Source organism: Antedon mediterranea, chromosome 5 (assembly GCF_964355755.1).
Source record: "Antedon mediterranea chromosome 5, ecAntMedi1.1, whole genome shotgun sequence".
NCBI lineage: Eukaryota > Metazoa > Echinodermata > Crinoidea > Comatulida > Antedonidae > Antedon > Antedon mediterranea.
In genome coordinates, this window is record NC_092674.1 from 11,479,973 (window position 1) to 11,499,210 (window position 19,238).

Here is a 19,238-nt window from a genome sequence, read left to right on the forward strand (position 1 = left end):
GGCCATATCTGGGTTTACCCAACCCACGCCACTTCAAAAATGCTCCCCGGGCATGTTTATGAAATCCAGCTACTCGGTTATTCCACCCAGGGACAACATTGACTTTTTGATTTTTAGTCGACTTAAAACACCACTTTCAGACACTCAATAATATTGTCATATAAATCACTAATATCATCATGTCAGTTACTATAATATCACCTTTTCGTCTTGGTTTGTGCACATTATTTTCCTTTAATTGGGGACACACGCACATAGTAAATCCTTTGCAGCTTTAATGTCATTTAAAGTGAAATTTGCAACAGTGATAGCGTGAAGACGGGCAAACGTCATTGAACCCATGTTATTAACGAGAAAGCACAACAATTCATTAATTAAAACATCACCTGGTTGGTGAATAGTAGTTTCACTTTAATACAGAAGATAGTAGATCACTGGTACTAGTTGATGGCACGTCAATGTCATTAGTTAATTCCATCTGGCTACCCAAGGTAGTACTTTAACGCCGCAGCTGGATGACGTCATAGCGAGTAGCACACCTGTGAAGCCCTAAGGCAAGCACACTTCAATAAAGTTATCATAAAGTGACCTTGTCAAGTTCATGGAATCCTTGTCTGATTGTTCCAGATACGTTGCCATTTTATCACTCGTCATGCAGCCATATAACTACAAATATTAAAACCATGTTTAAAGCCGGCCAAAATGGATGTGTACATACCTTGTGGGGAACCTGTTAAGTAAGACGTTAGGTTGTTCAGTCTAATTGGGGTTGGTAGCGAGAAAGGATGGTGGTTGCCTAATTTTGTTAGGTTTTTGGAAACAAATTGTTGGGTGGTTTCCCCTGCAAATGTCGCAAGTATGTTTGAGGGTACAGGGTTTCTTTCTACAATCCTTTCCGTCGTTCCAGTTCCAACAGACTCCCCGGTTTCGCGTGTTTCGAAAGGAACTCTGAAATTTACTTTGAAAACGTTTGGTTTGGGACGTGTCAGTACGTAAATAATTATAGCATTTTACGAGGAGTTCCGTATTCAAGAGCCCCCATTCTAGTGGACGAGATTGTCTCGCTTTTCGAAAGTTCAAGTCGTATCTTCGCCAGGCCCCTACCGGACCCGACGTATAAATATCTAGAATGTTAGCTATATACTTAAGCATAGGTTGGCATGCTTCTTTCTCTTTCAATATATATATGGATACATAAATATGCATCGCTTTCACCCAATCTAAAAATTCAAGCGGTTGTTGTTGTTGGGGTGGTTCATGGTGAAGCTGTATGTTGCCATTGCCTACCGACATGCCCGTTACTGTAGCTTGTTCTTTATAACTAGGAAGTAGTGAACGCAGTTCAATAAATGTATCATTCCATATTTTATTTTTGATGGCTGCGCTGATACCTGCCCCAAGGGGGATGGCCTCTGATATATGGATATTGGGTTGAGCCAAAAGCTCCTCACCTGGAATTTGGTGGATAAATTCAGGTACTGGTGTCGTTGACACGATGTCCTTGGATACTGCGTGGCTGTCCTGAGGTTCTTTTTGACTCTCCACTTGTTGTAAGGCGTGCAGTTCTTTTGCCAGTTTGGCATAGTCAAGCGACGTCGCTACCTGCGGTACCTTCTTTTTCTGTGCGTTTTTTTCCGTTTTTGAATTTTTTGACGTTGTTTTTGGCATATTGTTTCTGGACGCCTACTGGACTCCTGTAGCCCCAGCATAAAAGAAAAAGTGTTTAAAATGATAGGTTAATGTGAGGAATTTTCCTGAGCACATCAGATACCTATTACTGGTACCTTACAAAGGCTTGCTTAATTTAAATAGAATCGCCAAGCATTGCATGTGCAATGAAATTAGAAATACGAGGAGACCAAATATAGCTCAGAAATATAGGTCAGATATAGTGTTGGTGTAAACCACCCAACATAAGTAAAAGTCGTGCAATTCTTTAAAAACGAATGCACTGTTATGAGTCATTGAGCTAGCAAAACTGTCCCTCGGGCGTAAAGCAAAGTAGCAGCAAAAGTTTCAAATAGTAAGGTATCTTCCGGTATATGTCCCTGGACCAAAACATAGCCGGAAATAAAAATGTTTCTACTTAGGCCCCTATATGAGAGCAAAACGAATCGTAGAAAATAAAATGCTCAAAATGAGAGCAAAAATAACCTCAAAGGCAGGGTGAAAAACTCTGCCAATAGTAGCTCGATGTAAAAATGGTTGGCCTATATAAGAGAACAGTAATTTTGCCTAAGGCCGCCGTCATGAGCAAAAAGAAATAAAAGTGAGGTTAAAATGATCCAGGTATTAAATGTATAACATTTACGTATTGTAACTTGGCCTATAATTGGCACATAAAACGTAAATAATAGAGTTTTACTTTGACAGTAAAAGAAAAATGTAAGTTGGAGACATGTGTGTTGCACACCATCCCGTCGACTTAGTATAAACGATGATACAAGACAGTCGTCTTAAAGCCTAATCTTAAATAAATTATGTTATACTGGCCATAAAAGTTTTGTTCCATATATTAGGGCGTTCCGCACACTTCTAATGAATCGCTTCATTCCTGATAATTTGTGGACATGATCAGCAGTGCTTAAATGCACACCATCTCTTCCCACGTGAGTAAAGTCCGCCTTAAAACCGCGATGCCTCCAAAAAATCACTTTAGGATGGTCAGCGAAAAGCGATTCTAAAATATTATTCACTTTCTTTATCGTTGTGTTGAACGTGGGTACAGAGTTTTTCGGTAACCTACGGATGAGCTCTCCTATTATCACTAATTTGACATCTGCCCCCAGCAATAAAAAGTCAATGAATGCCTGATAGTGTCGTATGAAGGTTGAAATATTACATGTTCCTATGTCATTTTCTCCTATCTGAATGTATACTATGTCGAACGATGTACGGCCCTTGAATAAAGAGGGTAGGTTCCGTACTCTGGCACCGCCTTTGGATTTAAAGTCCAGTAAATATGAATTATTTAGGCGCAAATGTTTGTCATCAGGAGAATTACTCACGTGTTCAGCCAAACGCCGAATAAAAGAGTGTCCGAGTATGCATACTTCGTGACGAACAGGTATCAGTTCCATGATACTTAAAAATCGCAATTAAACGTTGTAATACATACCCGATAAATACCCTATAAGAGGTAAAACAGCTAGTTCACGATACAATACCACTTCGTTAAAAGAAGTTAAAATTATTAAAATTAAAATTATTTTATACAGCAAACTTAATAAATGCGATGTTTGTCCGGAGACGGTTATGAAGCGAATGTCGTGCTTCAGAATTAAACCACACGCCTAGAATTTAATGAGTTTACCAGTCATACTTTGAATACCATTCTACCCTGAAGATATCATAAATCGGTAGCTTCATGGTCATCCCATCTAAACAGCTTACATAAAGTCATGGGAAACTGACCGATAAACTATACCTAGAGTGAAACCCATTGACACAAACGATTCTTCCTTTGGTATTTTTACTCGGAAGAAATTATTGCTTGCATCAGGTATAGGTGTAGACACAGATTTATCATCACCATTTGTATGATTTATATGCTTCTGGCAAAAGACCCAACTCCAATTTTATTTCCTTGAACCGGAGGCCACTTCTGGAAATAGCTCTCTGCATATTTCTTTGATTATATTGTACTTTTCTTATATTCTGTCAGATTTGGCACAGCAACATGAACTTTCAGCATACAGTATTTCTTTGGCCGTACTCGATTATGTTGGAGGAAATAAGCATAAGAGCAAACAAAGCCTTTACCACAGGGTGTAATTCACTATTTTGAATCAGTATTACGACTGTACTAATGTGTTGACTGGGCCAGGAATGATGGTAGTGCTAGTATACCATGTAGTTTGCCTCAAGGCAATACCACGTAGCTGCAGTAGTTTGGAGACATTAGAGATTTCATGAGACTTGGTGTGTGATGATTCAGCAAAATAATCTGTACTGTGAAAGACAAAATTAGTGAATTGGGGAATAATATGCCTATACTTCAAATAATAGTGGTTCGTCGTCAATAACAACGTCGGCCCTGTCTTCTTCACTGTACTTTTCCATATTACTTTTGTACGCTGATCGGTGGAGTCCATGTAGTTCCTTTCCAGCTCTAAATGGTTCTGGGAATTGTTGTGAAGTCTTGATAATCGATTCAACTGTGGCAACTGCTAACTTGTTTCCGATTCAACTGTGGCGACTGCTAACTTGTTTCCTAGTTTTGTTTTGTTGAGATTTACTGAAATTGAAAATGTCCTTTCAAAAGTTGCAGTACTCTGTGGAAGATTCTTTATAACACTCTTCTTCAGCGATACAGATTTGCCTGACGAAAAACCTTACAGGTACAGGTACACACACAGATTTATCATCACAATTTATATGCTTCTGGCAAAAGACCCAACTCAAATATTTTTGAGGTGAATTCCGTCAGCAGAAAATGACACAACTGTTGTCAATCTTTTATTATTTGTATCATTAATTCGTTAACAGGCTCTTTTTTCCGATGAAGTATTGAGGATATTGTCAACTTCTACTATATATTTACTAGTTTACTCGATACTATTGGTAGAGTTATATATCATAAATACAAAGAATACCTGGTTACTTCATAGTATGCCTACTATTATTACACGACAAATTTGTTTCATATGCTAGCAGAGCATTCGCCCTTTACTACACTCATCAAGTGTTCTCCAAGTAGTGAGGGAGTAGGGCCATTTTGTAAGAGACAGAACCCTACGAAATAATAAAAGAGGATAAAAAATTATGAACAGATGTAATTTATGTTACGATGTTGCATTTTAATACACCGTTATTATCCATGCCGGGTATCTATTCATAGCACTGGATGCTAGGTATATTGCGTCCAAGAATACCAAAGATGGAGTAAACTAATTATAACTATACAATTGTAGTGATTTGATATTTTAATATCTCCAAAAATGGTTAGTTATTATTACAACCCTATAAAATAATAATAATATCTTCGGAAGGCCCTCACTGATTAGTTGACCATTGTCATCTAGCATCATTTCTTTACATGCGCGCAACATTTCTCTCAAAAATTCTTGTCTCTGGCCCCCCTAAATCTTTAGCTCTCTCGCCCAAAAACTCAACTTCCAGTGGAACTGTTAAGTCAGGGTCAGGCGCCATAAGTTCGACAACTCCGTCAGCGAAAAGCGTGTTCCTAGAGGGAAATGTGTTTTTAAGTATGATTTTCTCAAATAATGAACCTTGTCGGTATGTAGTTTTTATTTGTCGTAATTGTAATTACCGTGCGATAAACATTGGAAATGTGTTGCCTTCCATGGTTTCAGCATCGGTTGTGAGGTCGAGTGGGTGACCACGCATCACATTCTTCTGAAACGTTCTCAGAATTTCCACAGGATTATTTCCTTTAAACAATAAAAAAAACTTAAATAATTAGCAGCAAGTCGTTATTTTCATTAAAGAAAAGACTAAAAACTTAAATTATTTTAAGTTAGCTGATATTAAATGTTAGTTTCTCAGTTTTATCCACTTTTCTTAATTGTTATTATTATTATTAAAGGATGGCAAAGTTTAGTAAACTTCTAATTTGACTCCTAATTTAGTTGTGTTCTATTATTGTTTATGCGTACACTATTATTATCTTGTTTGCATTATAAACACTATTATTTTAATATTTTGCATAAACGCTATTTGAATTGAATTGAAATAACTTGCGTTGTATTCAGCGTTTTTCTGACGGCTTTGTGAACATGAGTTTGCAAGGGTTTAAATGTTGGTCTGCCTTTGGAACATCCCTAAATAACAACAGATGGTGTTATATTACAAAAATTGAAATTTAAATTGTTTGCGCCAAATGGTGAAGATACTGTGAGCCGGGCTAGGCACACTGACAGAGCATAGTGAGTCAACCAGTATCGGATTTCAAATAATAAATACGTTGCGCTGTAGTAACTTCCTTACAATTGAAGTGGGAATGTTATAGGAAAAACCCCTCCAGTCTCTTCTAGCAAGCACAATTTACGCATTATTATTAGTATCATGCGTGTATAGGCTTATTTGTGAAGTACTGTACAAATTTGAACGATGATATAATAACGCATTACCTATTACAATTTCTAAGAATGGTTGTTATCGTCCAAAATAATACCTTGTGGGTCATATTTAAAAACGACAACTACAATATAGGTTACGATTTAGATGGTAAAACAATATTTTAGACTACTGTATTAAAATTATTCCCAGTAACTTTTATGAGAACTCTTCAATACTTCACTAGCTGTTTTAAATTAAATACTATAGGCACATAATCAATAAATCAATAAATACAAATCAACAAAAATTATCTTTACCTTACTCTTCATTCTTTTCTTCTCACTAAGTTCTTTGACACTAGCATAGTGTTTTGTTGAATCAACATTTCCCTGTTGAATCCACTGAAATTCAACAGCGGTAAAAAATGGCTATTGAATCACAGGCAAATTTGTGTTGCAGAAAAAAGGATGTGTCAAAGTTATTACTGGTTTTCATTATGACATCGATACTTTAGGTATTGCTAAATATACTTGAAAAATTGCTTGATAGCGTTTTGTTCTTTTCTTGATAAAAATCTTGAGGATGTGCATTTAATTTAAATTATTAAACCATATTTAGGGATTAAAAATGAAGGAACAACATACCGGTCGATGGTATCAAGGGAACTGTGTGATTAATTGATGTTGATTCATGATCTTCATCAAATTGGCACCATAAAATGCCAGTATCCGGACCACAATCCTGATCACAAGGTGTCAATTTTTCCATTGTAACGCTAATGACAAGAATTACACTGGGAGCATTTCTTAAATCAAAATTAACAATTATTAAATACTTCAATGATGACCATAGTGTTCATAGATTATATAAATGTCATTTGATAATGTTTGATTAATAATAGAGAAACATAATCTGTATCTATAATATATATCTATAATATACTCATAGCACTAATAACAAGTTGCCACTATATATGTTGTTGGTCTATGGCCTCTGTTCTTATCTATTGAAGCAACCAGAACATCTTGACGGTATGCTTTTGCAAACTCCAATAATGCCTGATTCACAGACATAGGAGGAAATGCTGAAATGCTGAAATAGAAGAGGCCTCGAACTGGAGGCCACTTCTGGAAATAGCTCTCTGCATATTTCTTTGATTACATTGTACTTTTCTTATGGCACAGCAACTTGATTCTTTGCTATCTCGTCTAAAATGTTACAGTAGTGTGACATACAGTATTTCTTAGGCCGTACTCGATTATGTTGGAGGAAATAAGCATAAGAGCAAACAAAGCCTTTACCACAGGGTGTAATTCACTATTTTGAATCAGTATTACGACTGTACTAATGTGTTGACCGGGCCCGGAATGATGGTAGTGCTAGTATACCATGTAGTTTAGCCTCAAGGCAATACCATGTAGCTGGAGTAGTTTGGAGAAATACATTAGAGATTCATGAGACTTGGTGTGTGATGATTTAGCAAAATAATCTCTACTGTGAAAGACAAAATTGTTGAATTGGGGAATATTATGCCTATACTTCAAATAATGGTGGTTCGTCATCAATAGCAACGTCGGCCCTGTCTTCTTCACTGTACTTTTCCCTATAAATTTTGTACGCTGATCGGTGGAGTCCATGTAGTTCCTTTTCGGCTATAATTGGTTCTGGGAATTGTTGTGAAGTCTTGATAATCGATTCAACTGTGGCAACTGCTAACTTGTTTTCTAGTTTTGTTTTGTTGAGAGTTACCTCAATGTTCTTTCAAAAGTTGCAGTACTCTGTGGAAGAGAAGGCACATAAATGTGCCTAGTTCTTTATAACACTCTTCTCCGGCAACTGCTGCCCACCATTTTGTTATGTTCTAAGGCAATCTTTCGAAAATATTCCTTTCTGCAAGAAAGGGCTGCCACTGTCAATTATTCTCGGATTTGAAAATTCTAGAATCTTTGAGCTAAGGCATTCCCAGTTGCTGATGGGGAATACCTTGTTATAATGCTTTTGAGCAGATCCACTGAAGGTTTACTAGTACAGAATCATCAAATTTGATTCTTTTCAGAATCTGATTGACAGCCTTAATGAAAAACTGCCTACAACGAAAAAGATTCCCGCTCATCGTCCCAACAGTAACCTGAGCATCTTCACCTGTATACCTCAGCGATGTCATTGTAATACTCTTTCAAAAAGTTTAAACATAATGACTTGACAATCCGACGGACCTCTGGCAACAGTCTATGAGATAAAATATATATGTTTTTAGTATAAATCTACTTTTCACATTTTATTTTTTTATCGCAATCACAAATTATGCTAATTTGTTTACTATTTAATCATAATGTACGTGAGCATAGAAGTAATTAATCAATTATTTTGATTTGATTGAAACAGCGTTAAAACAGATTTTGTAATGATAAAATTATACATTAAATGAGAGTGAATTCATGGTTTATTCTTTATTATTGGATCATCAGGAACTTTGTTCAATATTATACAAATAACTTAGTGACATTTAATAACACAAATAAGATTTGTACGCCTACCTGTGTAATTTGAAATCATCAGGCTGGAGCATCCGATTAAGGTTTGTGAAGTCAGGCAAAATATAATCTAAGAATTTCAGAGTACCTCTGATGTATATATTTTTGCTGCAGCTGGAATCCTGATATTAACCGGCAGATGTGCCTACTTATCAAAGTACTCTACCAGGGCAGGCCACTGCTCCATCAACCGCCTCACACACTGTGACAGTGACAACCATGTTGGACTGTGGCAAGAGTCCAAACTCCTTTTGGAATTCTTCAAACTTTTGTTGTCTACAAGAAATACTCATTGTAATCACAATTTTGAATTAATGATTTATGTATTGTTTAATAATTTACAGGGGGAAAACTTTTTTTTTCTTTTTAGATCTTTTCTCTTAGACCTCAAAATAGTTTTATTATCTTTTTCAAATTCATACGTAATGACTTTAGGACAATGTCGACATAATACAGAGTGTCGGACAGGAACTTCACATTTTGAAAATACAGATTTATGATTTCTACTGGTTTCATAAATGTTCAAATTTTATTTTATAGTTATCAATTCTGACCTCTTAGAAGATGTTCTGAAATAATTATATATATCATGAACAAGCTGCTCTGCTGATTTACTTAACAACTGGCAAGCGTGACTTGCCACCAGGTGAAACGTGTGGCAAAAGCATTTTAGGACAACGATTTTTTCTTCACTCTGGTTAGCACCGAGTCAATTCCCCTTTGCATCAAATTTTCACCATCGCTGGCATATCCTACAACAGAACTCCATGATAGATTATCGTCACACAAGGCCTGATTCAAAAAATAGAAAATTCCCTGCACTTTTCCATCTGCCAGACCAACTTTAATCAGTCGGTAAAATGTGGTATTTCTTTCGTAAAATCGAAAATTAACACAATAGGTTTGTTCAGCAGTTATGTCTGTGGCTTTATCGCAAAGTATTGAAAATCCTAAATGGAAAATAACAATAAAAAGTGATCAATACAGTTAATAGGCTTTTTAAATGCATAAGGTACAGTACAAAGAATACAAGTCTACAAGATACAAGATACAAGATAACTTTATTGTCAAAATTGTTAACAATTTCGAGATATGTTTTGTACCTGAGTAGAATAAATAATACGATGTGATAACTATATAAATAAATACAAATGATACAAGACTATCTTGAAAAGTTTTTGTTAAATAAATTGCATGCTATGTAAATTGGTGAAAATCTGAAACGGTTTGTGGATATTTTTTCCTGTGTCAGTCTAACCCTTCCTGATCTACTTATAATGATGTCTGAAATGTAATGGGTGGGATGGGTCTTGCATAATTGTGTCAAATTTCTTAAGTATGAATGTATTAAACATTTCATCTAAAGATTTCACTTCTACACCGATAACTCTGCTGGCCTTGTTTACTAATCTCTGAATTTGACTTTTACTGTTTACATTGATATGAGAAAACCAAACAATAATACAATAAGAAATGATTAATTGAACAACAGAGGAATAAAACATTTGAATGAGATGAGAACTAACATTAAACCGTTTCATTTTGTATATAAAGTACATTCTCTTATTAGCCTTGGTACGGAATTCTTTAGTGTTGCTCTCCCAATTATTATCAATTATTAATCCCAAGTACTTATGACTTTCTACTATTTCAACAATTTCATTATCGATTTCAATATTTACATGATTAGTTTTATTTTTCCTTCTAAAATCGACAATAACCTCTTTAGTTTTTTTGGCATTTAGTTCAAGACAATTTTGTTTACACCAGACTACAAAATGTTCAACATATTCATTAAACAGGGATGTATTATTTGAAATTAAACCAACTAGGCAAGTATCATCTGCAAACTTAACATTAAATGATTTACTTGGGTCAATATCACTATAAAAATCAGAATATAATGAAAAAAGTAAGGGTGAGAGAACGCATCCCTGTGGTGCACTTGTATTACAAGTTAACTGCTTAGATACGCTACCCCTAAACTTAACAATCTGTGTTCTTTCATTTAAGAAATCAGAAATCCAGAGATTTAATCGTGGATTTATTCCTAACTTTAATAATTTATCTGTAAGTAAATGAGGCTGAATTGTATTGAACGCTGCAGAAAAATCTAAAAATAATATTCTAGCATAGTTATTTGGATATTCAAGATGACCATACACCTTTTGCGTGAGCGTCATAACTGCGTCAACTACGCCCCTTTTTTCCCTTAATTTTTTCTTCTCCAAGAGGTTGATACGGAAGTGAGATTTTACTCGGGATAGATAAAGCACTATGTATTGTTTGGCCTTTAATATTATATGCTGCAATCCCTGTAGGAGCTAATTTCAATATTGACAAATCATCAGGATTTTCCATAATTTTTCCAAGAATATGTGTCGCTTCATTATAAATACAATTTACCAAATTACTTTTCCCTGTACCAGCGCCTCCAGTTATGAAAGTGTAAAATAGTTCAGGTTTTTTACCATTAAGTTTGTCTAAACACCATTGTCTTGTCTTATAAAATATATGTTGTAGTTTTTCATTTAAAGATCGAATCATTTTGTTCAATTCTGGCCTTGGAATATTAGATGAATTAGACTCTATTTAATAGATGTATGGCTTTTTTGAAGTCCAAAATCTGGAATAAAAAATTAATTTCACGTCTACATTTGGCTTTAGGTTGTCTAACCTTTCTTTTTCGCTTTCAGGACATAATAGGCTCCATACATCTTCCTGTGGTCCAAATTTTGATAAAAACTCTTTTGCTTCTTCAACATCATCAGCACTTTTTTCATATTGTTTCATGTTTCCATTAACTATGGAATTTACAGTTTGCAATTTACAGCCGCATAATTTCACACATCCTTTCTCATAAAATTGTTCATCTTTTCGAAATGGTAGAAATAACTGAAGTATACTAAAAAAATATTTCTCAGGTGCTGCATCCATTGGAAATCGAGGGTATCTTATTATAGCATTGATATAATTCTTGTTCTTTTTTCGATGAATCCCAACTGTTTTTTTAATTGAAATACATTCTTTTTTTGTTTATTTCCTTTCATTTCTGATGAACTCAATATTCTATATTCTGAAAAAAATTTTGCAAGGCACATTTATTAAATTCAAATCTTATTTGGCAACTATGCGTTTCGAACCACCACCTGATTGTTGTTGTATTCCGTTTGTTACTTTTGTATTTTTCAAAACATCACACATATGCTTACCACTGTCGTCAATTATTGTTTGTGAATTTCCCAATACATACGTTTTATCATTTTCTTTGTTGAATTCTCTGTAAGTATTTGTATTCATATTCAATTCCATTTTGTTATTATTTCATCTTTCATAGAAATCTTTTACACCTTTGCCAATATATTTTACACCTCGTTCTATACTTAAACCATTTAAAACGCGCTTTCTCCTTTTCTTATTTCCTCTATTTTTACTTTTACTTTTTTTCTGTTGTCGGTTCTTTTCTTTGATTTTACCCTTATCCAATCACTACCAAGTAAATCTTCACTTCCTGTTTGTTGACATTTTTTTAATTTGGCATTATTACGTTTTTCCTTATTTTTCGTTAATTCTGGAAAGTCTGCAGTGACAGATTCATCAGGTTCTAGAATCGTATATCTATTGAAATGACAGGGAATACATATTTTACCCAATATGTTATCAACAAAATTACTATACCCACGCATTGAACAAATCCAAATTACTCTGGAATCACATAGTTTGTCTTCAAAAACATCTCTTACACATTTCACTTGAAAATATTGACTACAACAGTCACATGTTATGCAATTGTCGTCTGCTTTCACTTCAATACTATATAAATCGCATGTATCATCAAACTCTGAAGTGACCTCTGTACCATAAGATAATATGTTTATGATATCATCAATTATTTCTTTAAATTCCGTTGTATCTTTGATAACTTCACAATCAACATTACATGTATCATCATTTTCCAGTTTTATAGTGCTCATGTCTTTGACAATCTTAGATAAACAACATTGGTCAAGTAGGTCCAAGATTTCATCAATGACTGTTTCAAATTCTGCCTATCTATAATACCACTATCAACATTACCAGCTGTATTTTGACATTATTGTACTCTTTATTTGTATTTTCTTTATTATTCTTAAAAAAGCACCATAACATTAAGAAGAACATTAAAAACATCATACCAATAATAAAGGTTATTAATTGTGTCCATTATGTATGGACAATCAAATCCAGAAATTGTTTTCAAATTCTATACAATTGATGTATTCTACTTCGTAATTACTTTATACAAATATGTTTTTTTTCCTGCTAAACTTATATTTATCTTTCCAAATTGTGTTTCGAGACAACTAATGTTTATATTCACTATGCCTAACTTTTTTGGTTCTGCAAAAGCCTTGATAAACTTTCTATAGATAATAGATAGATAGATAGATAGATTGATAGATAGATAATAGACTGCTGTCTATAAAAAGGTTTAAGATTTCGTTTTAATTCATCCAGTGGAGATTTTGCTTTAAATTTTGCTTTCGTGGTTGCTGATATGTAATACTTTATTCGGTTAATCCTCATTGGTTCTCTCTTTCTGAGATCATTGGTACTCTCTTTCTGAGAGCAGGATCTCTTTCAGAGAGCAGGATCTCTTTCTGAGAGCAGGATCTCTTTCGGAGAGCAGGATCTCTTTCGGAGAGCAGGATCTCTTTCGGAGATCAGGATCTCTTTCGGAGATCCAGGTCTCTTCTAAAACCCAGCGGATTAATTCTTCAAAACTCTGCAATAAAAGAGAAAGAAAATTTATTAATAATGTTATATATATTTTTTCTCTACCCCATGACTTATAAGAGAAAATTCTTGCATAGTATTAGTAAGCATGCTCAAGCAGCATACTTGTAATACGCATGATATAATCATTCACTTCACAATCTTTATGATTGTTTATGAAATTAATCGCTTAATTAAACTCATTAGTCATTAAAGATGATAGATCAAAGAAATATACTATGTTGTGAGTCATAACTTGAAAATAATGTAGTCCAAACTATATGATTCTAGTTGGTATCTTTTACATAACCCAATTTTTTTTACAGGTTAAAATAAACTACAATAACTATTGTATTTTTTTTAATAAGGCCCTGTCATAGGTATCATGTAAAATGAATAATGATTAATCGGCAGCACACGTGACTCATAATACACAAAATACTGTATAACACATTTCATGGTACCTGTAGTAGATTTTACCAATTTTAAATGATGTAAACTTTATTTTGCATTTTTAACAATTTGTAATGTATTTGTTTTATCACATCTTGATATTAATTGTATTGTAGTTTTCATATCAAGGTGTGTAATTTTGAGGATATATTCCCATTTCACACCAAAAAATTAAACTCCACCTTCAAATAAATGCCTTCCTTGAATAAACGCCTCTCTAAAAGCCTCCTTGAACAATAAACACTACAGAGCATTTATTTGAATAAATAAGATACCTTAATATGGCAAAAAAAAAATCAATATTTATTAATGATTTTCGATTATGTCCATTTAAAATTTGGTGATCTTTGCATTGTACAAATGTTTTCTCTACTTTCATAAATTTTATCTTTTTTCTTTTTCTATTTTCAGACTTCATGCCCAAAATATATATATATATCAAAAAGATCTGGCACTTAAAGACACTAAACATCTAGGTTGAGGAACGAAATTGTTGTCATATTATGTACCAATAAATCTTGATTATCAAGAAAACTAAAATTAAAATATAAATTGGTAAAAATTGCTGTATCACATAATTTGGACAAATGTGATCAACCTTCAGAAAAATTTATAATATAAAAAAAAATTGTTTACAGAGGAGATGGTCATAACTAACCAAATTAGCTTTGTAGCCAAAGGATGCCAACATTTCCCCACAAAATCCAAAACAGAGGCAAATAAAGGATTTACTGTATTTTTGTTACCACTGGTGTTATAATGTTCTAAACAAGAATGTATTCGTAATTGACAAAAATTCTCAATTTGACACTTTGACTAAATTGATGTGTGCAAATTAATTATTCCTTCTTTGTAATGTTTACACTTGATAAATGAAACAATTTCCACAATTCAAACTGTAGGGCCACATTAAATTAGCCTAAATTTCAAGTTGGGTTAAAATAAAATGTAAGATTCGTATGCAACTATTTTAGTACAGTAAACAATTTAGAATATTGTTCAGCAATAATTATATTCACTGTAATGAAAACATTACTAGAATTAACCCTTTTACTGCGTGTATCTAGACAGGCCAGGAGGTATAAACAAATGTCATTTAAATGCACATACCTGGCATTAGTCAAAAACAATGACTAAATCATAATTGCCTATAATATATAATAATATATATTTTTTTTCAACAAACTTTAATAAAATTTGCAATTAATTAAAATGTGTTTCCAGGACTAAATGTTGCACCCTCTTTTGTTTATTACTGTCTTAAAATTTTCATTTCAATGTGCTTTAATTCTAATTAAAAAAAAAAACAATACAAATATTTGATGTTTTTATTTGCCATTAATGTATCCTTATTCATCAATATCCACTAGGAAAACTCTAATTCCATAATAATTTCTTTAAAAAAATAGTTTTTATCATTGATTTAATTAAAAATACAGGGACTCCCAAAATAGCTGTAATGACGTCACTTTTGAAAGACTGATGTATTTAGTTTCTACTTAATATTTGTTTGTATATATTTATTGTATAGATTTTCATTCCAACTTTCTTTTTATTCTACTAAATATTGTTTTGCGGTTAACCCTCGTTGGCACTCACTTTTGAGAGCAGGATTTCTTTTGAAGACCTGGATCTTCTGGAGTTCCAGTGCGTTAATGATTTAAAAGTCAGGCACCTACAGTACAAACAATAAAAGAAAAAGAAGTTAGTAAATTATAAATACTATTCATATTGAAGATAAGGATACACCGTACCAACAATTCCAAACCATAGAATTATAAATTGGTGGTGTAAACAAAATTAGTGCATTTACAAGTAGCTAAATAATATACACATTCCCCTTGTGGAATGGAACATGATCTACTGTATTGGGCCTAGCAAAACAATTAGGGCCAACTCACCACTAAATTTAGGATAGACCCATTTTAGCAATTGCAAGTATATGCCTGGAGAGATTGGTATTCGAGAGATTTAGCACCACATTTATGTTAAAAGGGATAGTTGTCACAGATTTTGAAATAAATTGTGATACATATTTGTGACTTTTGTTTATAATAAATCACTAAAGAATATACCTAAAAATATGTCAACAAACTAATTACATTACACAGTAATGTATCGCAAACAATTGGCACGTATTCACTGTATTTCTATTGCTTTTAATTAAATGATTGTATAAAATTATAATTCACAAAAGTATTATATCAAATAAGGTCATAGTTTAAACATCTGATCTGAAGAAAGATTTAATTGTTTGTATTGTAAATTTATCGAGAACATTAACTAAGGAACACATATTCTTTACATTTTACAGATAACCTACTAAACACTCGCATAAACAATGTAACTGATGACAAGTATTCTTTTGTATAGAACAGCTACAATCTAAAAAATGCAAACATACAAAAACATTATTAATGGTAATGAACAATGTTACCACTTTTTCAAAGTCAACATGCTTCTTGATCAATGTTTGAAGAATTATGGAAATTTCCTCAAAATGACAGTGGCTGTTTGAGCCTACATTTTTTATCAATGACAATTTCATGCAAGGTTTTAATCATAGAACAATAACATTTAAATTATGTAAATGTTTCAAAGAAAAATGACAACAAAGGAACAGACACAAATTCACTTCATGAGTCCATTACTCATCTCTACAAATTATTTACTTTGAAATCAGATTTTCGTTTTTCATGAAGGTGGAAGTAAACGTTGAAACTTACCAACGTTTCGTGCGTTAGCATCTCACTTTTTCAAGGTAGTGGTATCAGCTTGGTTTGCCGACACTGATCATGGCATAGTCACGTGATGTTGTTGTGACATGCGCCCTCTCTGAGTTATTTCTTGAATACCTCTGGGTGAATCCCAGGCTTCACGCCAAAGAAATCACCGGATATTCGCTCTACATTGCAAACGCTTAGACATAACACCACCAAGTCGTATAGAATATCATTCACCGTGATACAATAAACAAACACTTTTAGTACTGTATTTTATACGTCTTGACAAGAAATTAATAAATATAATACAGTACAAATTTATAAATCATCTGCAATCGACAATTTGACTACAACTATAATGTTAAAATACATTATCCTACAATTGTGTGTATAAATGTTATAAAACTCTATTAAAGGACGGCTATCTAAACAATGTTTCATAAAGAACGCAAAGGGGAGGGTATTTATGAAAATAAATACAGTACAGATGTAATCTACATTATTTTTACAAAAAAAGCAATAAACATATTTCACATGACACAATTTAAATATATATTAATTAAACGTTTATTACCATTTTTTTATCGACTCGACATTGTTAGTCGTTTATCAAAACAATTACAAAATTAACACTAATTTACTAAACTAGATGGCACGCTCGCTTCGCTCGCGTACCATCTAGGGGTGCTCACAGATGGTTCTCGAATACAGTAGAATCCACGGACGGGGACTTTTTTGGGACACTAAACAAAAACGGAAGTGTCCCCCTAATTGGGGTATTCAGAAATAGAGACAACAAAACCAATACTGGATTCCATAAAGGACAATTAATTTATGTGGATTAAAGAAATTAGGGAGAAATGGAAATGTATGTACGGGAATTGGGCGGCAGCACGTGGTGGTGGTGATGGAACCGCAGTAATAAAGTTGATTGTATTTATATATTATAAGAACCAAACTAAATAAATAGACCTAGACATTCTGCGAAATGGAAATCGGAAATTCAAGCTCCTATTCAGTGAAAAATTAAACTGTAGTCTACCTAAATATTTAGGGCAAATCATCGGTTGTGGTGTTGAACTTCCTGTAAACATTTGTGTGAACCAAACTGGGTCGAATTTCTGTCATGAGTACTGATTTGTTGGCCTGTGATTTATGACGCCTAAGGGATCTATCTAGACTTATTTTTTAGAATAATGTACGTACCTGTCAGATACAATTGTCTTGTGTCGTATAATAAATAAGTACTGTAATAGTTACTGAAGTTACTATTACAATCTCGTCAATGAAAACACGAAAATGTATATGCACTTACTTATGAAAACGTATACAGTATTATACTCAGTTATTGAAACAGTAGGTTTAAAAAAGTTTCGTTTGTCTGTAAAATGATGTAATCAAGCTGTTTACATGAGTCTTAATTTATAAGCACATCAATAATAAAATAGTTTATCTATCCTGTAATTGCCGAGATTATGGTCGCTGTTGAATGAAATAAAGCCAATCGGTATCATATTTGTACAGAAACGTTTTCGCGGCCGAAGGGTGTAACCTAAATTCGTTGTATTATTATTATCGTCAAGAACTAACTGTAACTACATAGAAAGTAGGGTATCATAAATTTGGCCTTAGCACTCGGGGGAGTGGCTAAGATGAAGTCCGTGGGACTACTAAATATAAATTGTAATGAACCTCGAGGGACATAAATAGGAATATTTCATGTTTCATTATCAATGTATAATAAATGGAAACTGGTTTTTAACATTTTCCGAACCTATTGCAAGTTTATTCTCAAAGGGCCCATATATTTACCTACCGTATGTGTTAAACCAAGGGCTCATAAATTTACCTACAGTACTTGTGTTAAACCAAACTACTGGATGTTCCATTCATCGCAAATCAATACATTTGTATAATCGTATATTAAATCTATCAAAATAGTATTTTTTAAAGAAAATCGGCCTGTCTTCAACATTATGATGGTGTACTCTAGCAATCTATCAAAATAGTATTTTTTTAAAGAAAATCGGCCTGTCTTCAACATTATGATGGTGTACTCTAGCTGTTCAACCGGTTTTCAGCTATTAAAAACAATTATCGTAGGAGGAGATAGGAAAATGCGAAGCCTCCTCGCTATGTAACATTAGTGTTGAGGGATGGGAAAGCGGATAGGTACAAAGAGGAACAATTTTTAAATATATTCTTTATCCACTGAGTAACGAAATATTTTGTTCATGTTTTATAGGCCTATAAATAATATACCTCTAAATACAGTAGGCCTAAAACATTTGCGATTTAATACTTTGTTAAAATTGTCACGGTCATAATCGATTGAAATATTAAAGTACATGTCACGATACACCACTACGACGTTTATATTTTTGGTAATTATTAATTAATACAAACGTTGAGAAGGAACTGTCAGTATAAAGTTTATTTGTATATCTAACAGTAGAGCCTATCCACAGTCTCAGTAATAAAGTTTATTTGTATATATTTTTATATTACATCTAACAGTACGAACATTCACAGTAAGAAATGTTCGATTCAAATGAAAAATAGTTAATAGGTATTTACAGTATTGTCAAAGTATTGCAAGTTTATTCTCAAAGGGCCAATATATTTACCTACCGTATGTGTTAAACCAAGGGCTCATAAATTTACCTACAGTACTTGTGTTAAACCAACTCTGGCAGACTGAGAGATTGGGATGTTCCATTCATCGCAAATCAATACATTTGTATAATCGTAT